This window comes from Myotis lucifugus, unplaced genomic scaffold (genome assembly GCF_000147115.1).
Source record: "Myotis lucifugus unplaced genomic scaffold, Myoluc2.0 scaffold_622, whole genome shotgun sequence".
Lineage (NCBI taxonomy): Eukaryota > Metazoa > Chordata > Mammalia > Chiroptera > Vespertilionidae > Myotis > Myotis lucifugus.
In genome coordinates, this window is record NW_005871670.1 from 386,867 (window position 1) to 405,071 (window position 18,205).

Sequence of the window (18,205 nt, forward strand, 5' to 3'; positions counted from 1 at the left end):
AGCACTCCAGGGTGTGCCACCCTAGATCCTTCGCCGAACCACCTTGGGCCCTGGAATCATCAACTAGCCCTCCCCACCCAAGGTCGGGTTGGGGCCACAGAGACACCTCAGCTGTCTTAAGGCTGCAGCTTCCAAGCTGGCCGGGATGCCACAAGCAGGAATCATGGTGTGGCGGCCAGTCCAGGGCGTGGGTACTTGTGTGTGACATGGGACCCAGTGCGGGCAGGACAGGGTAGAACCGAACATGATCCGATGAGTCCTCTAAGACCAGCATCCTCCTGGTCACCTGTTACTCAAGAGCCACCTGCATGTGAGCCCTGGTCAGAGGCTGGAGCAAGGAAGATTCAGGCCCTGTCCAGGACCCTGGCCACAGAGAGGGCTGGCTCTGCCCCTGCCCTCCAGCCCCTGCCCCTGCTACCAGAGCAGCCTCCATCTGGGGTCTGAGTAGACCACAAGCTCCTCAGAACAGAGTGTGAGGTGGAGGAGACTGTGAGGGAGGGGTGGGCCAGCTCCTCCCCCATCCTGAGAGTCACACGCTCACAGCCTGGGGCAGGTGCTTGGCTGCAGGACCCTGGCAGAGGCTTTTTCCTGCCCCGCCTGCCCCGCCTGCCCCACCTGTCCCCCCGCCCCTCCTGCAGAATCTCCCACCTCAGCCCAGCCTCAGTCCCCAAGGTCTGGCCCTTAAGTGATGGGCTATGAAGTCAGACCACATTCCGGGGAGAGGGTGGCAGGAGAGCAGCTTACAGGCTTAGGACAGGTCTCCGAGGGAGATGCTGTGCAGCAGCCCAGGTCACACAGCGTGTCAGGAGCCGCTGGTGCAGGACAGAGCTGACCCTCAGGGTACCACCCTGGAGCATGGGGGGGGGGGGCCTTGCGCTGCTCCCCAAGGGCAATGAGGACTAGGGAGGGGCATTCGCAGTGGCAGAGGCAGAGGCTGCCTCACCTCCCCCAGCCTGTTTGTTTGGGGCTGGCAGGTGCCCTGCTGGGTGGGTCCCAGTACCAGCCTCTGCCTAATCCCTGCTCCCACCCAGAGCAGCTTGGCTGGATTTCCAGGAGGCTCTCACCTCCCAGGCCTGCCCACATACGACCCACACCCTGACCGAGCCGCTATCCGCCCCCAGCCCCCACGCGTGAGGCTGTGGCCAGCCCCTCCTGAGCCTGAACACTGAGCTGGGTCCCAGGTGACCCTGGCACAACCCCATGCCCCTGCCCAGGGTCCGGGTAGGGCCTGCCCGTAGTGACTCTGGAGTCCAGAGTGATGGACCAAACCTGAGCTCCTTTACCGTGGTTTCCTCAACTGCGGAGTGGGTGGTCCAGAGGCCAGCAGCCTTCGGGTCTGTCCGGGAAGCAAATGAGGCATTGCCGGGGCAGCGGGAGCAGCGCTGCTCACACTCCAGGAATGTGTGGGTGGGGACCCTGCGAAGGGGCCGCCCAGGAGGAGAGGTGCGGGTGGAGAGCTGCCTGGGCCCTTCCCTTGGTGGGTGTGGGTGGAGCTCCGAGCTGACCTTCATGTACCAGGCACCTGTCGGGAGCCAAGGCCTTGCTCTATGGGCTCTTACTCTCCTATTGCTCAGGTGGAGAAACTGAGGCCCAGTGAACGGCCAAAACGGCACTGCATGGCCAGGGTGTGGTCACTGTCCCAGGGGGCCCTGGCAGGGTCTCCACAGGCCACCCACTACGCCATGCTAGGTGGTGGCCACTCAGCCAGGATGTGACTCCCAGAGTATTGGCCACACTGTGGCTTCTTTCTAATGAGTGCTGGGCTCTTGGTAGTGCAGTGAAGTGGTTGGATGGGGGGCTGCAAGGGTCCAGGGGTTGGGGGGACAAATCCAACCCGACCAGCTCCAGCAAGCACACAGCACTGCTCTCCAGCACAGAGGGGCCATGGGAGCCCACCTGCCCGGCACTGGCTGTCGCCAGATGGGAGAAGGAAGGCGCCTTCCTGGTGCTGTGGCTGCTGGCCACTGGGTATGGACAATGCGCACCTCTGTGCCAGCTGGACTCCAGTGACGGCTCACAGATCCCTGACTTGAGACCACAGCCTCAGTCGTGTGGCCTTGATGCCGAAGTCACTGGCGACTCCCTCACTTCCCCGCCAACCCCTGCGACGGTTTTGTGAACAGCCATTCCCTGTGTGGGCCTTCTCTGAGTTACAGGCCTGCAGAGGTTTCCTTTTGCTGCGCCGAGTATGTGCCGCCGCCCCGTCCCTGACCGGCTCCATGGGCTGGGTTTTCTACACGTGCAGTTAAACCAAATGCTAGCTGAACGGGCATGCCTCGTTTTATTTGGCTTCACAGATGCTGCTATTTCTTTTTTACAAATTGAAGGCAGGATCCTTCACCAGCAAAAATATTGTGACTTGCTTTATTGTGGTGGTCTGGAGCGGAACCCTCAATATCTCCAAGGTACGTCTGTACAAAATTCAACCAGGCTGCCCGGTACAAGAATCAACTTACGGAGTCCATAGCGGAGCAAGTGCCTTAAAGTCTTGTCCGCAGACAACAACTGAAAAGTTCTGGCAAAATGTGAAAAAAACAGTTTCCCAAGGACCCTCCGGAGTGAACAGAAGTCAGATCCTGATGGGGAACTGATATTTGGGGAAGATGCCAGCATGGAGCGGTTCTCTGTGTGAGGTGTGGCTTTGCCATGAAGACAGCCCAAGGTGTGGCCACGGGGTACGAGTGCTCGGACTTTACCTGAGCCCCTTGCTGACCCCCGAGTCATGCGTGTGCAGGCGGACTGGAAACAGCTCAGGCAAAGACGGAAAATGGGCCGAGACTGACCTCTGCCCTCCTCGGGAGCAGCAGAATTCACAGTGAAAGATACGGCCCACCAGAACAAAGCAAAAGCAGGAATGGTCTTCCCAGGAATATAACAATTCAGTGTCTATACAACATCATAGTCACACTGTTCATGAGAAAATCCAAAAATACTCGGCACAGGAAAAGCCAGGAGATTGTGACCCAGCCTCAGGGGAAAAGGATCAACTGGGCCCATGCCAAGATGAGTCAGTTATTAGAACTACCAGACAAGGATTTTAAAGAAGCTATAGCACTACCCCCATTGCAACCACACCCAAAGAGACCATGGAAAACAAGCTTTTGTGAACCGAGAGGTAGGGGAAACGGAAAATATTTTTTTAAAGAACCAAATAGGAAATTTTAGGAATCAAAAATTCAAACTCTGGAATTTTAAAAATTCACTGGATGGTCTTAATAACAGGATTAATCACTTCTAATTGAGGGTTAGGTGGGAGCTTCTCAACTGCACAGTTAAATGGATTTTAAAATGTGGAAATTTCCTTTGTGTTCGCATCAAGAACAATTGTTTGAGCTCAAAAGATACAGCCTCTGCAGACGGGCATGGGAATGAAGAGTTCGCTTCTTGTTTTAACTCCGACAGCACAGGAAGTGTATAAAGCGTGTTACTGGTGATTCACAGGGCACTCGTTGTGAATATGACGGTAGTACATTACGTGTTTTGCATCTAAGTGCTGTTTTCCATTGTAATTTTAGGTTGACTTCATTAAAAAACATTATCAAGTCTGAAGCAAATGTTAAATCCCAAAGATAATCAGTGTTCGATAATTCAGGTTAAAGGAGGGTCTTCTCTGTGAATATACTGACATTGAATTGTACACTTTAAGTGGGTGAGTTGTATATTATGAGAATGTCTCAGTAAAGCTGTTTGTTTGTTTGTTTGTTTAATATATTTTTATTGATTTCAGAGAGAAAGGGAGAGGGAGAGAGAAACATCAATGATGAGAGAGTATCATTGATCGGCTACCTCCTGCACACCCCCTTATGGGGATCGAGCCCACAACTTGGGCATGTGACCTTGGCCGGAATCGAACCTGGGACCCTTCAGTCCACAGGCCAACGCTCTATCCACTGAGCAAAATTGGCTAGGGCTCAGTAAAGCTGTTTTTAAAAACAGGCCAAAGACCAATCAGCACATGAAAAGATGCCCAACATCATCATCACTCATTAGGGAAACGCAAATCAAATCCACAGTGAAATACCACTACACCCCCACCAAAATGACTAAATTTAAAAGGACTGACAATGACAAGTGTTGACACGAATATGGAACAACTGGAACTCTCAAATACAGCTGGTGGGAGTACAAATTAATATGATCACTTTTGTATGGCATTTTCTTTTTTTTCTTTTTAGTTTTCATTCAACATTATTTTGTATTAGTTTCAGATGTACAGCATACTGGTTAGACAATCATACACTTTACAAAGCAGTCCCCCCAATATTTCAAGTACCCACCTGGCACCATACATATTTATTACATTATTGATAATATCCCCTATGCTGTACTTTACAGACCCTGACTATTTTGTGCCTTCCAATTTGTACACCTTAATCCCTTTACCTTTTTCACCCAGCTCCTCCATCTCCCCTCCCCTCTGGCAACTATCAGTCTGATCTCTGTGTCTATGAGTTGGTTTCTATTTTGTTTGTTCATTTACTTTGCTCTTTAGTCTCCACATATAAGTGAAACCAAATAGTATTTCTTTTTCTCTGTCTGACTTATTTCACTTAGCATAATACCCTCTAGGTCCATCCATGCTGCTGCAAATGGTAAGATTCCTTTTTTCTTGGCCAAGTAATATTCCATTGTATATATGAACCATGACTCTTTAATCCACTCGTCTATTAATAGGAACTCTGGTTGCTTCCATTTCTTGGCTATTGTGAATAACACTGCAATGAACATAGGGTTGCATATATTCTTTTGAATTTGTGTTTTGGGTTTCTTCAGATACATTACCCAGAAGTGGAATTGCTGGGTCATAAAGTACTTCCAATTTTAATTTTTTTAGGAACCTCCATACTGTTTTCCATGGTGGCTGCACCAATGTGCATTCCCACCAACAGTGCACAAGGGTTCCCTTTTCTCCACATCCTTTCCAGCACTTATTGATGGTAGCCAGGCGTGAGGTGATATCTCATTGTGGTTTTAATTTACATCTCTCTGATGACAGTGGCATTGAGCATCTTTTCATGTCTATTGGCCATCTGTATGTCCTCTTTGGAGAAGTATCTATTCACATCTTCTGCCCATTTTTTAATTAGATTGTTGGGGAGGGGTTGAATTGAATTATTACTGAATGGGGTCTGGGCCCAGGGCGGTCTGCCTAGGGTCTGATGGTAGTCCATGCGTTCCTGACATTGTGTAGGAAAGATTTCACAACACAAATCCAGGGGATTTTGTGAGTATGTTTACAGCCAGGGGAGTGAAACGAAGGAAGGGCTTAACGTAGAAGAAGCTACAGGAGAGAGAAAGTCAGAGAAAAGGGAGCCTTGGAGACAGGTTTAGGGGTTAGCCCGGGTTGAGCAACTGCTGCCCACTGTTCCCCTGGTTGCAAGTCTCATAGGGTCCCCTAGAGTTTGGAAGATGCATGCCTGTGGGGGAAGAAGTGAGGGAAGGGAAAGATGTGGGAGTGCTCCCAGGAGGGAGATCAAGCTGTGGATCTTTTGTCTTGAGGCTCTTTTATCTTTCATTGGCTGCTAGAATCCTATAGGAGGACTCAGAGGAGGGTCTTAACAGAATATTCATTAGCTTTTCAGATGTGTCCTTCAATATGTTGATTCATCAACATGTGTAGGGGTAATGATGGATATTCCATTCTCACACCGATGTTTCTCTCTGTCTCTCCCTCTCCCTTCCTCTCTCTAAACTATCAATTAGAGAGAGAAGGGAGAAGGAAAGACAGAAAGAAACACCAATGTGAGAGAGACACTTCGATTGGTTGTCTCCCACATACCCCTATTGAGGACCAAGATGCCTACAACCGAGGTATGTGCCCTTGACTGGAATCGAACCCAGGACCATTCAGTCTATAGGTTGACACTCTATCCACTGAACCAAACCGGCCAGTGCAGAAAATATTTTTTTAAAAAATAATGTCAGCTCATAAGCCCAGCTTAAATGCACTAAGACAATGCCAGAGGCCAGGAAGAACCACACAGCAATCTTGGGTTTCCCATCGCCCTGACTCATTCATTTAATTTACAACCACTGTGTACCGATCCCAGGAGTTTTCATCACTTATTTTACAATGTTTATAAAACAAATCTTTTGAGGTGTTCCAGGGACCCTTTGGAAACACTGCAGTTATTCATACATATATTGAGATTTTAATCCTTAAAACCTCAATGTCTAATGAAAACTAAGAAATAATCAATCAGCATTCTTTAGCTTGGTAGATTTATAGAGGCATTTTATAACCTCTAGAAATATGTTAATAACATCAAAGTCAGTTATTAACATGGGTTATTTCTGTAAAACCTAAGCAAAATAAAGACAAGTCTGGTTTATTTAAACCAACAAACTTAAGCTAGCTTTTATTTACTAAGGATTAATCTTAGGTCACGTGAACTTGAAAAGCATTTGAGTTATTTTCTATATTTCTGAGAATTTTAGAATATTCAATCCTTATAAGTGTTTGCCTTTAAGTTAATTTTAACAATACCATCTACAGGTAGAAAATTATCTCACATTTGCAACACACATTAATAAACATACACAGACAGACACAAACAGAATAGCTGGATCCAAATTTTGTTTTGCAGGCATATACAATTTATATCTGTCCTTGATAAGTCGAGTACCAAATGACCTTCCCCCTTTTAAAATAAGGACAGTGGCCCGACCCAAGTGGCTCAGTGGTTGAGCTTCGACCAATGAACCAGGAGGTCACGGTTTGATTCCCAGTCAGGGGGTGTGCAGGATGCAGCCCATCAATGATGTTCCTCTCTCATCGATGTTTCTATCTCTCTCTCCCTTCCTCTCTCTCTGCAAATTAATAAAAAACATACTTTAAAAAAATCAATGGGAAAAATATCCTTGGGTGAGGAATAAATAAATAAATAAATAAATAAATAAATAAATAAATGAATGAATGAATAAATCAGCCATTTTTAATACCTCAAAGAATTGGGTTGACACCTAAAGGACATCATAGGTTGATCCATGTATCTCATCCTCTTTTTGAAGCTTTGCGAGACCAATTGACTATGTTTTCCAGTCATTAAGCCTAATTTTATAGCTGGCTTTTTCTAATTGTGTGCACAAAAGATTAACTGAGAAGTATCGAAGGATCCTCATCGTGGCCAGCTTACCATTAACGGGAGGCTGGCTTGTGGGCCTTGTTGACCTGGGAGGCACGACTTCCCATGAGACCTGTAGAGTCTGAATAAACTACTAGGAAAAACCAGCCCTTACGTGCACATCTCCGGATGAGCCATGCAGTGAACATCCCCATAGGACTGCTCTCCGCCCTAGAGGAAATTTTCCCAGACAACTCACAGTGATTCTTAGTCACCTAAGAATACCCGAGCAAGAGCTTACCAACTCCTAGCCCCCATCCCTGCCACTCCGGACTTGGGGGGTCTAAACAGTTATCCTCACCCCATTGGCTATGTGGGTTGGGGAAGCAAGTGTCCTTTCTCTTTCTGAGCTAAAGAGAGTTCAGTCTCTCATTTACCAGCAAAGATTTTGTTTAGATTCTTAGTGAGTAATTCAATTAAAAAGCCAAAATTAAAGTCCTGGCTGGTTTGGCTCAGTGGATGGAGCGTCAGCCTGTGGATTGAAGGGTCCCGAGTTTGATTCTGGTCAGGGGCACATGCCCGGGTTGTGGGCTCGATCCCCAGTAGGGGGCGTGCAGGAGGCAGCCAACCGGTGATTCTCATCATTGATGTTTCTATCTCTCTCTCCCTCTCCCTTCCTCTCTGAAATCAATAAAAAATATAAAAGCCAAAATTAAAAGCAGCTACCCATTTTTTTTCCTTTCCCTGGGTTATTTCAACCCTACCCACCGCAAGGATTTTCTAAGAACAGCTCACATGAAGTCATGGCCTGCTGCTTGAAGCAAAGAAGGCTGCAATTCCAAGAGAGAATCAGCCCAGTTCACTTGATGCAAAGCGGGGAACCAGTGGAGCACAATGGGCCCTCGCTGGTCCCTAGCACCAGGCCCAGGTCCACAGGGTGGTCCCGGGTGGGCTACTTCCAAACCCTGCTGTACTACGCCAAGTACACTGCGACGTAAGAAACATTCAAACCCGTAGGGGATTTTTTTTTAACTTTTTAAAAATTTTTTATATATATTTTATTGATTTTTTACAGAGAGGAAAGGAGAGAGACAGAGAGTCAGAAACATCGATGAGAGAGAAACATCGACCAGCTGCCTCCTGCACATCTCCCACTGGGGATGTGCCCGCAACCCAGGCACATGCCCCCGACCGGAATCGAACCCGGGACCCTCCAGTCCGCAGGCCGACGCTCTATTCACTGAGCCAAACCGGTTTCGGCCGTAGGGGATTTTTATAAGAGTTTATCTGAGCCAAACTGATGACATATGCCCAGGAACAAGATCTCAAATGCTCCTGGATTTTTCATTTTAAATGGATGTCTTTATTGCACATAAATTAAACCACAATAAAATTGATCTAAAAATCAGTAGCATAATGAGTCTTGGTGAGGATATGGAGAAAGTTAAGCCCTTGTGCATGGCTGGTGGGAATGTGAAAAGTTTCAACCACTAAAAAATAGTTTGGTGGTTCCTCAAACATTTATTTTTCTTTTTTAAAATATATTTTTTATTTCTTAGAGGAAGGAAGAGGGAGAGAGAGATAGGAACATCAATGATAAGAGATTGATCAGCTGCCTCCTGCACACCCCCCACTGGGGATCCAGCCCACAACCCAGGCATGTGCCCTTGATAAGAATCAAACCCAGGACCCTTCAGTCCCCAGGCTGACACTCTATCCATGAGCCAAACCAGCCAGGGCTCCTTAAACATTTAAACACAGAATTACCACATGACTCAGCAATTTTAGATGGTTGAACAATCTGAAAGCAGGGACACAACAGATACTTCTACACCCATGTTCATAGCAGTGTTATTCACACTAGCCAAAGGCAGAAACAACCCAAGTTGACTGGGTAAACAAAATATGGCATTTACATACAATGGAATATTATTCAGCCATAAAAAGGAATGAAATTCTAATACCTGCTACTACCTGGATGAATCTTGAAAATATTATGCTCAGTGGAAAAAGCCAGACACAAAAGGACAAATATTGTGTGATTCCATTTATATGAAATGTCCAGATTAGGGAAATCCATACAGACAAAGTATAACAGAGGCTCCCAGGGTCTGGGGAGGCAAGGGGAAAGAGGGAGCCTGCGTCTCATGAGGCAGAGCTTCTGCGTGGGAAGGTGTGAAAGTTCTGGAGATGGATGGTGGTGACAGTTGTACAACATTGTGAATGTGCCTATGCTACTGAATCATACACTTAAAAATGACTGAAATGATAAATTTTATTATATGTATATTTTACCACCATAAAACATAGTAGTATTTCTTTATGTCAACAGTAATAACAAATTTAATAGAAAACATGTCGTTTCTAATAACAAATGAAATGCACGAAGTCCTAGAAATCTACTTAACCAATAATGCAGAATACCTTTATATGGAACAACCCGGCATGATAAAGAGGACAGTGCTCCTAAAATTATTCTATAAATTCAATTCAATCCCAATAAAAACCTTCAGAGGGTGTGTGTTTTTCCCCAGGAACACAACTAATTCATTCAAAAAATAAAGGGAATAAATATCTATGATCTAAAAAGAAGTAGCAAGCTCCCAGATATTAAGACAAAGCCACTGTGATTAACATAGGAACAGACAAAGGGGCAGACAAGAGATTTCAAGCAAAAAAAAAAAAATGCCCATGTGCATGTGGGGACCTCATACATGAGAAGGATGTTTCCATGAAACAATGACAGGGGTGCCGGAAGGGGCAGATCTGTGGGGCAGACGGTGTAGAAAAATATGAGTCATTGTGTCAAGAAAAATGAAGCAAACCCCTAGCTGACATCATGTATGGGCCGATACCAAATGCATTAAAGGCCTACGTATGATACAGGAAACTCTATGGATAGAAAAAGGCTTGGTGGAATGAAGAAAGATGCCAACACAGACACAACACAGCAAAGTGTGGGTAAACTTGACTTTGTCAGAATTTAAGATTTCTATTCAATAGACAAATTGGCAGCTAACAGGGAGAAGAGAATTCCATTACCTAAAAGTGCTCATGGCTTGGTAAGTGAGAAAACAAACAAATCAATAACAACAGAAAACCAAGAAACCAATAGAAAGGGGGCCAAGGAAACAAGCAGGAATTCTCATAAGACAGGATGGCTAGTAGTTTTTGGAGACAGGCTCAGCCTTTGTAGTAACCACAGAAATTCAGATTCAAAGAAGGAGATTTACAAAATTAGAAAGGTGGGTAACAACAGGTGTTGACCGTGTGGAGAGACAGATCCAACCATAGGTTTAATAAGCAAAAGTAAGTGATAACCATGAAAGGAGGGGTGACAGTTTGGACTATGGAAAGAAGACGGTTGCCCTGGTTCCCACTCCCACTCCAGCAACTTTGCAACCTGGAGGTGAGCTTTCTTCTGGTCTCGGTTTAGCATTTTGCAGGATGCACTCAGGAACACAGCTGGCTTTTTATTATTATTACTAAAGGCCTGGTGCACAAAATTCGTGCACTGGGCGGGGGAGGGTGTCCTTCAGCCCGGCCTGCCCCCTCTCACAGTCTAGGAGCCCTGAGGGATGTCCTACTGACGGCTTAGGCCCGCTCCCTGTGGAGTCTGGCCTCCCTCTGTGGGAGGTGACCGGGCCAATTAGGGGAAGGCGCTCCCCCCTCACCCCACTGCTGCTGCCACTGCCGGCCCCCGAGGCTGCTGGCCCTCCTCAGCCCTCGCAGCCGCTGAGGCTTTGTCCGGAAAGACGTCCAGAAGACATTGGGTCTATCCAGTCTAATTAGCATATTACCCTTTTATTAGGATAGATTATTGCTTACAGAGAAGGGAGAGGGAGAGAGAGATAGAAACATCAATGATGAGAGAGAATTATTGATCAGCTGCCTCCTTCATGCCCCGCACCAGGGACCGAGCCCTCAACCTGCCCATGTGCCCTGACCAGGAACAGAACCGTGACCTCCTGGTTCATAGGTCGAGGCTCAACCACTGAGCCACACAGGCTGGGCACAGCTGGCTTCTTACACACCTTTCATCCCTCATACACGATTCCTATTTGTCCCTGCTCTCTGTCAGAGGTTGGCTACAAGTACCTGCCCCCAAGCTATTGTTGGCCTTTTCACTCTGTGTGAACAAAACAACGTTGGGGCTGTTTATGCTGCACATTTTTTTAAAACTTTTTTTCTTTTCTTTTCACATGGCTAAATCTGCTCCTCATCAGGATACCTCATGCCTGAGAAATCTGGCTTTGCCAGTTTGATTGCTGGTGTGGGTAATCCCCATGAGGCCAAGGGCAGCCAGCCGGCTCCCCGGCAGGACCATGCTCTCAGAAGGCAGGAGCTGTGCCTCGAGCTCAGTAGACTGGCTCCTGCTCTGATTTCTGAAAAAAATCTGCCCCCCAATGTAGGCAAAATAAAAAGGAGACCAGAGTCCACTGGCCTGGAGCCTGGAGCAGACCTGTCATTGGATCTCTGCTCCACATGCCTCTTCCAGGAAGCCTTCCTTGGTTAGCCTAGTCTTCCCAACTCTAGGAGGTCAGCCCTTCTCCCCTCCTCCCAGGGGCCTGCACCATCATCCTGGAGGCCATGTTCCACTGCCTTATGTCAGATCCCACCTCACCATGGCCACCACTGACCTCAGGGGCTGGTTCTGAGGGCCACTGACCCTCTTCCTGGCCTCATGACTAACTGCTCCCAACTGGAGACCACGTGCATCCCTCCGACAGGTGCTTCATCCAAGGTGGGCACACAGGGTGAAGGCACAGAGAGAGACGGACACCGGCTGGGCGGTGCCTGCCTGCCTGCTTCCACTGCTGCCCTGGGCGGTGAGGCCCAGTGGAGCCTGTGAGAGTCGCCGCTGAACCCCCAGGGCTGGTGTGGCCTCGAGACCCCTAGACGCTCACCAAACCATCCCCCACCATGACTGTCCTGGATGCAGCCTTCAATGCCTTCTCAAAGGAGCAGAGGAGGCTCATGCACAGCTGGGTCTGGAGCCCAGGACACCCCAATATGATGTGGCAGTGTCCGGGAGGGGGCACAATCCTGGGGCTGACAGGTCCCAGGCTGGGCCCTGCTGGCCCTGACCCAGCTGGCCCAGGAGGGGCTGCCCCGCCCAGACACTCCTCAGGGCCCTGGCCTGCTTCTCAGACATGCTGAGGACATGAGTGGCTGTCCTGAGTTGTTGGGGACGGGGAGAGAGGGCTGCCATTTGCCCAGCTGACCCCTGCTTCACAGGCCCAGCTCCCGATGCTGCCCCAGCTGCCTCCTGCTGGACCTCTCCCTCACATCCGGGGCCCTGCCTCCCAGGCAGTGCAGTCAGGGCATCGAGGCCCTGCCTCCCAGGCAGTGCAGTCAGGGCATTGAGGCCCGGTTCCAGGCTTGCATAGGGTTCTTCCTGCTGCCTGTGGACGGTGCCTTCCTGGCCCAGGTCCCAGTGGACAACTCCTGTGACACCTTCCTTCAGTTGTAGGAGGGAGGGGGGGGCGACCCTGGAGCTGGGTCTGGACAGGACTTCCCAATGACTCCACCCACATCTCCAACCCCAGCGTGAGGGGCTGCAGAAAATTCCTGACCTACAAGGCATCTAGGGGTGAAAGCAGATGAGTAGGGACACCCTAGCCCTCTGACCTCCCCCACCCCCCACAGCTGGAGTCCTGGGATGGTCACTGGGGGCAGCAGATGTGCAAGGCTCAGGGGCACAGATGGGATCAGAAATCAGGCTTGGACCCTGCAGGCCCTGCTCCAAGCCCCCAGGCCTGGGGGCTGTTTCCCCCCATAGATCTGAACCACAGTGAGCTGAGAAGGGCCCCCCAAGGACCTTCACACTCACCCATGTCCAGGCGCCCAGTGGCACAAACTTCCCACGGCAGCTGGGTGAGCACCTGGGAAACTGTCTTCACCAACCTCCATCTGCCGCACTGGACCCTGAGGCTCAGGGTGTGAGCCAAGGGAGGGGACAGCGAGGGGCGGGGAAAGTCGGCAGGTTTGGTGCCTGGGGTGGAACAGGTGGCTCACTGACTGCTGGGAGGGCAGATGCCAGGTGTCAGGGTTGGGGTATGGCCAAGCTGATGGGGCAGTGCCTGCCCGAGGTCCTGGATAGACTGTGCCAGCCCAGCTGGCCGCCTGCCCGTAGCCTCGGGGAGCTGCACATGGCCGGGTCCTGGATTAGCTCTCCATGGAGCGCCCCTGGTGGGCCTCGGAATTGGCTCCTGGCCTCGGCATGGCAGGTGTCTTGGGTTGGTCTGAGGCCACTTCAGCCAGGGCACCTGCGGTGGCTCTCCCAGCTCCTCCCACCCTGCCCCCCAGGCTTGGCCTGTATCCCACCTTGCACTGTCAACCCCACGGGGCCGATCCTTCTTAAGCCCCCTTGATGCCCATGATAACCTTACTTAGCTCCAGGTCAGCTTCAGAGAGGGCATGACCAGGCCTCGTCAGGGCTGGCCCTGGTGGTGATCGGAGGGTGACTTTGTTTACCCAGTGTCCTCTGGCTCCTGGCATGCTGCCACCTCTGAGACAATGCATGCCATGCACACTCACAAACACACCACCTCACTGCCTTGACCACCTCGTGTGGCACCTAGGTCCCCGGGGAGGTCAGGACTGGGGTGCAGGGGCTGACCCAAGAGCTGTGTGAGGACTGCCCAGGACAGGAGGTGGCCCCAGGCCGCCAGCTCAACACCTACCATGGAAACGAAGACCAGAGATGGAGAGAGAGCCAGGACCTCAGCAAATTTGGGGCCGGAGCGGTGGGAGGACACCACCCCTGGCACACAGAGTGGCTTCCTGCCCCCTGCCCACACCAAGGCAGCTGGCTCCCTCTGGAGTTCCCAGAGCCCCAGCACGAGAAAGGCCTTCTCTTCCGCAGGGTACAGGGGCCCCTAGCCTACTCCCGCTGCTGCGGCTGCACTGGGTGAGTTGGGGGGCAGCCCTAAAGAGACTGTCGGGTAAAGAGAAGGAAGCCGGGGGGGGGGGGGCCCTGGGGAGAGCTGGGAGCTCCCGAGGCTAGGCTGCTGGGGCCTAAATGCACGATTTCCAGGGTGACCCTCTCACTGACAGCAGGCCAAGCATGCCCTTCACAACCAGTGAAAACATCACACAGAGACAACCAGCCAGGCTTCGGTAACCGAGTGGCACCCCAGTTCCTGGACCTGGGCGGAGGCCCTGGAGCTGGGGGCTCCCATGGGGACCCCCTGCCCCACTCAGCCGCCCCATGATTCTATCACAAGACACGTTCCCTCAGGTGCCCAAATGGCCCCTTGATGACCTGAGGGCTGAGTGCAAAGTGTGAGTGCAGAGGCACCTCAGGGACATGGCGAGCCCGGCCTTGATGTTTGATAGGCAGCCATGGCCCTGGTGCTCTAACACCATGGGCTGGGGAAACGCCCCGGAACAGTTAACCTGCTGCCACTCACCCCAGACGGGCAGGTTGAGCAAGTCCCCTGGAGAGCGTCGCCCTGCACAGCCTGCTGATTGGTGCCGGGGGCTCAGCCCCGACCAGCTTAGCGCCCGCTCTCCCGAGAAAGCAGACCAGTGGCTCATGGACAGAGACCCTCCATCACATGGTTAGGCAAAGAAGGAGGCTTCTGCTCTCAGCCTGCCCGCTGGTCCTGCTTGGTCCACTGTCCCCACACAGTAGTCTCTGTGTCCCCTGCTTAGGCCTCGAGGGGCCGGGGCAGGGCCAATCTCGCGTGCCTGAGAACAGTCGTGCAGAACACCTGTTCTCCCCAAGATCTTGAACATGCCCAACGCACAATGAGGCCCGCTCCATGACCTGCCCTTCCTGCTGCTCCCCGCAGCCCTGCCTGGGTAGGAGCCGAGGGAGGACCACTGAGGGGCCACAGAGCTCTCTCTGACCTTCCTCCTCTCCCAACTCCTGGCCCAGTGCGAGCCTCCTCATTAGCTGCTAATTGTGCTCCGTGCCAGGCCTCCCAGGGCTGTTGCCGGATCACACCTGTTGACAAGATGTGGCAGCCCCGGTGGGAAGGTGTCCGGTGTTGATTACGGTGCTAATGATGTGCTCATTGCCCTCAGTAATTCCCCAAATAAAACACTGTGTCTGGGATGCAAATCTTGCTTATAAAACCGGGGGCAAGTGGTGGTAGTGGGGGGGGAGGGCAGAGGACAATGGTAGCTCAGGCTCAGGGCCAAATCGTCCAGAAGACCTGAGAGTAAAGGTCCCCTTGTTGTAGGAGACCCCTAGCTGGCCCCCCACACTAACAAACTAGCCCCTGATTTACAAAAAAAATGGGGGTGGGTTTTGAAAGGTGAGGGCCACTAGGGTGAGTAGGAGGCCAGCCCTGTACTCAGAGGGTTTCACCCGACTGTGTCCACACAGGCAGGAGCTCATGGACCCAGCCCCCTCCCCACTCCTCTCACCTGGCTGTGCCTGGGCCCCCAAACTTAATACAGGCAGTTCTCAGTAGCTGATCCCAACGTGCTGGGGGCAGCAGAGGGAAGCCCCCTCCCCCGTGGTCCCGGCTGTGCCTGATGGGGGGCCTCTCGGTGGGTCCTGTGGGCCTCACCCTGGATGCACAGCCTTCCTCCTATAGTTCAGCCATGCAGAGCAGGGGAGGAGCAAACCCCACTTCCGTCCAATTCCTTTGGGGTCCTAGACCCCACAACACAGTAACAGTGGAGAATGCAATAAGTGTTTTGAAATCCCATGTTTAGGAATCATTTGTTTTGGAAAATACAAAATAGCTTTTATTGTCCCCCACCCTGGGTCATTTTACACTGGCTAGCTACCCCAGAAAGGCATCTGCTAGCCCAGCCCTGGCTCTGCAGCACAGACAGGAGGGCATGGCCCGGACTGTGTCCCCTCCATTCCACCAGCCCCCTGAGGGCCAGCCCAGCCCAGCTTGGAGGTGAGCTGCAACCTGGTGAGATGTATCCCATTATGTAGCTGTCCTCCAGCCCCTGGGGATCCCATAAAAACCTAGACATGTGGCTGTGGTGGGCTGAATGGTGCCCTCAAATATGTCCAACCAGAATCTATGAATGGGAGTTATTTGGAAAAAAGTTTGTGTGGATGTAATTAAGTTAAGAATCTCTAGATGAGGTCATCTGGATGAAGGTGGTCCCTAAATCCAATTGTCCTTGTAAGAGAAGACACACAGGAGTTGTATGACCACGAAGGCAGAAACAAGAGTGACACTGCCCCAAGCCTAGGACCACCTGGAGCCTCCAGACGCCGGACACGGAGAAGGATTCTTCCCCGGGCCTTTGGAGGGGCACAGCTCTGCCCACACCATGACATCAGACTGCTGGCCTCCAGAACGGAGAAAATAAATTTCTGTTGTTTTAACACCCACCCTCCACCCCAGTTTGTGGTCCTTTGTTACAGCAGCTCCAGGACACTAACCCAGGGCCAATCCCTTGGAGGGTGAAACTGACACCAACCCACAGGAGGGGATAGGCAGCTCTATAGGCTTGGTGGAAACCACACTTGCGCCCACTCCATGGCAGCTGGTTGACTTTGGGCAAACCTGTGGGGCTCTGCACCTGTTCCTGCTCAGGTAAATGGGTGCCCACACACAGTCACAGCGTCACAGCAGCTGCAGGGGCCAGCCGGCCGACCTGGCCACAGGAGCCGTGGCCCTCCATGGGTCCTCAGCTGGCCCTTGAGTACCGACCCCCACCCAACGCGTGCAAACTCTGGCATTGCACATGGGAAACGCAGGGTAAATACTCGCTAATGATGATGATGAAACAATTTGCAAAATGTGTGAGCAGGCACACAAGAGGCGAGGCATAATGTTGGCTCTAGAGCTTGGGGACCCAGTCACGTAGGCACTCCTACTGGGATGGCTGGACCAACGGTTCGAGCCTGGACAGACCAAAATGTACTACTGCCTGGCCTCTTGGGACCACCGTGGGCCAGCTAAGTTGAGCGGCAGCCTCTAGCCCCCTCGTTTTTTAAAATCCTCACCCAAAGATAAGTTTGTGTGTGTGTGTGTGTGTGTGTGTGTGTGTGTGTGTTTTAAATATGTTTTTATTGATTTCAGAGAAGAAGGGAGAGGGAGAGATAAAAACACCAATCATGAGAGAGCATCATTGATCAGCTGCCTCCTGCACGCCCCCTACTGGGGATCAAGCCCGCAACCGGAATCAAACCTGGGACCCTTCAGTCCATAGGCAGACATTCTATCCACTGAGCCAAACCGGCTAGTCCCCAAAGATACATTTTTATTGCTTCTTGGAGAAAGAGGAAGGGAGAGAGACAAGCAGAGAAACATCACTGTGAGAGAGAAACATTAATCAGTTGCCTCCCATATGCTCCCAGACTGGGGATGAAACCCACAACCTCAACCAACTGAGCCACCCAACCAGGACTAGACCCCTAATTTTTAAAATAGTTTTACTGAGATATCAGTTCACATATTATAAAATTTGCCCATAAAAATTGAGATCTATCTTGCGTATCTACATGTCAAACTCCTCCCCTCCAGCGTTGGGGGAACTGTAACACCCATCCCCAAATGGAGACCATCCTTTGCCCCACAGTCAAAGCCCAAGCGCCCTCCACTGTAAATCCTTTCCATCACGCCAGTGTAACGGATCCTGGTCCTGCCCCAACCACAACAGCACTCGTTACCGTCACAAATTTTTTGCAAACCTACTCTGGGGCATTTCGGTGAAACTAAGTTTATTTTGGCTCCACTGGTTATAATAACTAGTGGGATCGTTCCCATTCCAGGCATCACGTCTCAGACCTTGCTCAGGTACAGCCAGGACAGGGGGACAGGTGTTGCTGGGAAGCCTACCTGGGGCAGCTGCTGGCAAATGTCCTCTCCTGGGAGCCAAACAGAGTGGTTGCTGGGCTTGAAGAGGTCGCACCAGCAGGTGGTCTCGGCTCCCTGGATCGTGAAGTAAACCCACAGACAGGTGCAGGAGTTACCAGGTAGTGGTTGACATCAGGGCAAGAACCCCAAGAAGCGCAGGCGCCCAGCCCGGGCGGGCCCCCCAGAAAGTCGGGATTACCGCCAACACTCTGGGGCTGAGCCAGCTGGGGCCCAGGGACGGGCTCGACCACTGGAGTTTTCTGCAAGGCCCTAACAAAAAGTGACAATTAAATGTATAACTGGCCCTGACCGGTTTGGCTCGGTGGATGGAGCGTCGGCCTCCAGACTGAAGGGTCC

General features: G+C 51.1%; 1 protein-coding gene across 1 annotated transcript in view; it reads right to left on the reverse strand.

Annotated features, from left to right (window-relative positions):
• Nucleotides 1-17,935, reverse strand: part of MSLN (mesothelin) — a 22,503-nt gene extending 4,568 nt beyond the window's left edge. The window contains exon 1 of the mRNA XM_014447166.2: nucleotides 17,831-17,935. The gene's annotated coding sequence lies outside the window, so the exon portion shown is untranslated. The remainder of the gene's footprint in view (nucleotides 1-17,830) is intronic.
• Nucleotides 17,936-18,205: the final 270 nt, after the last annotated feature.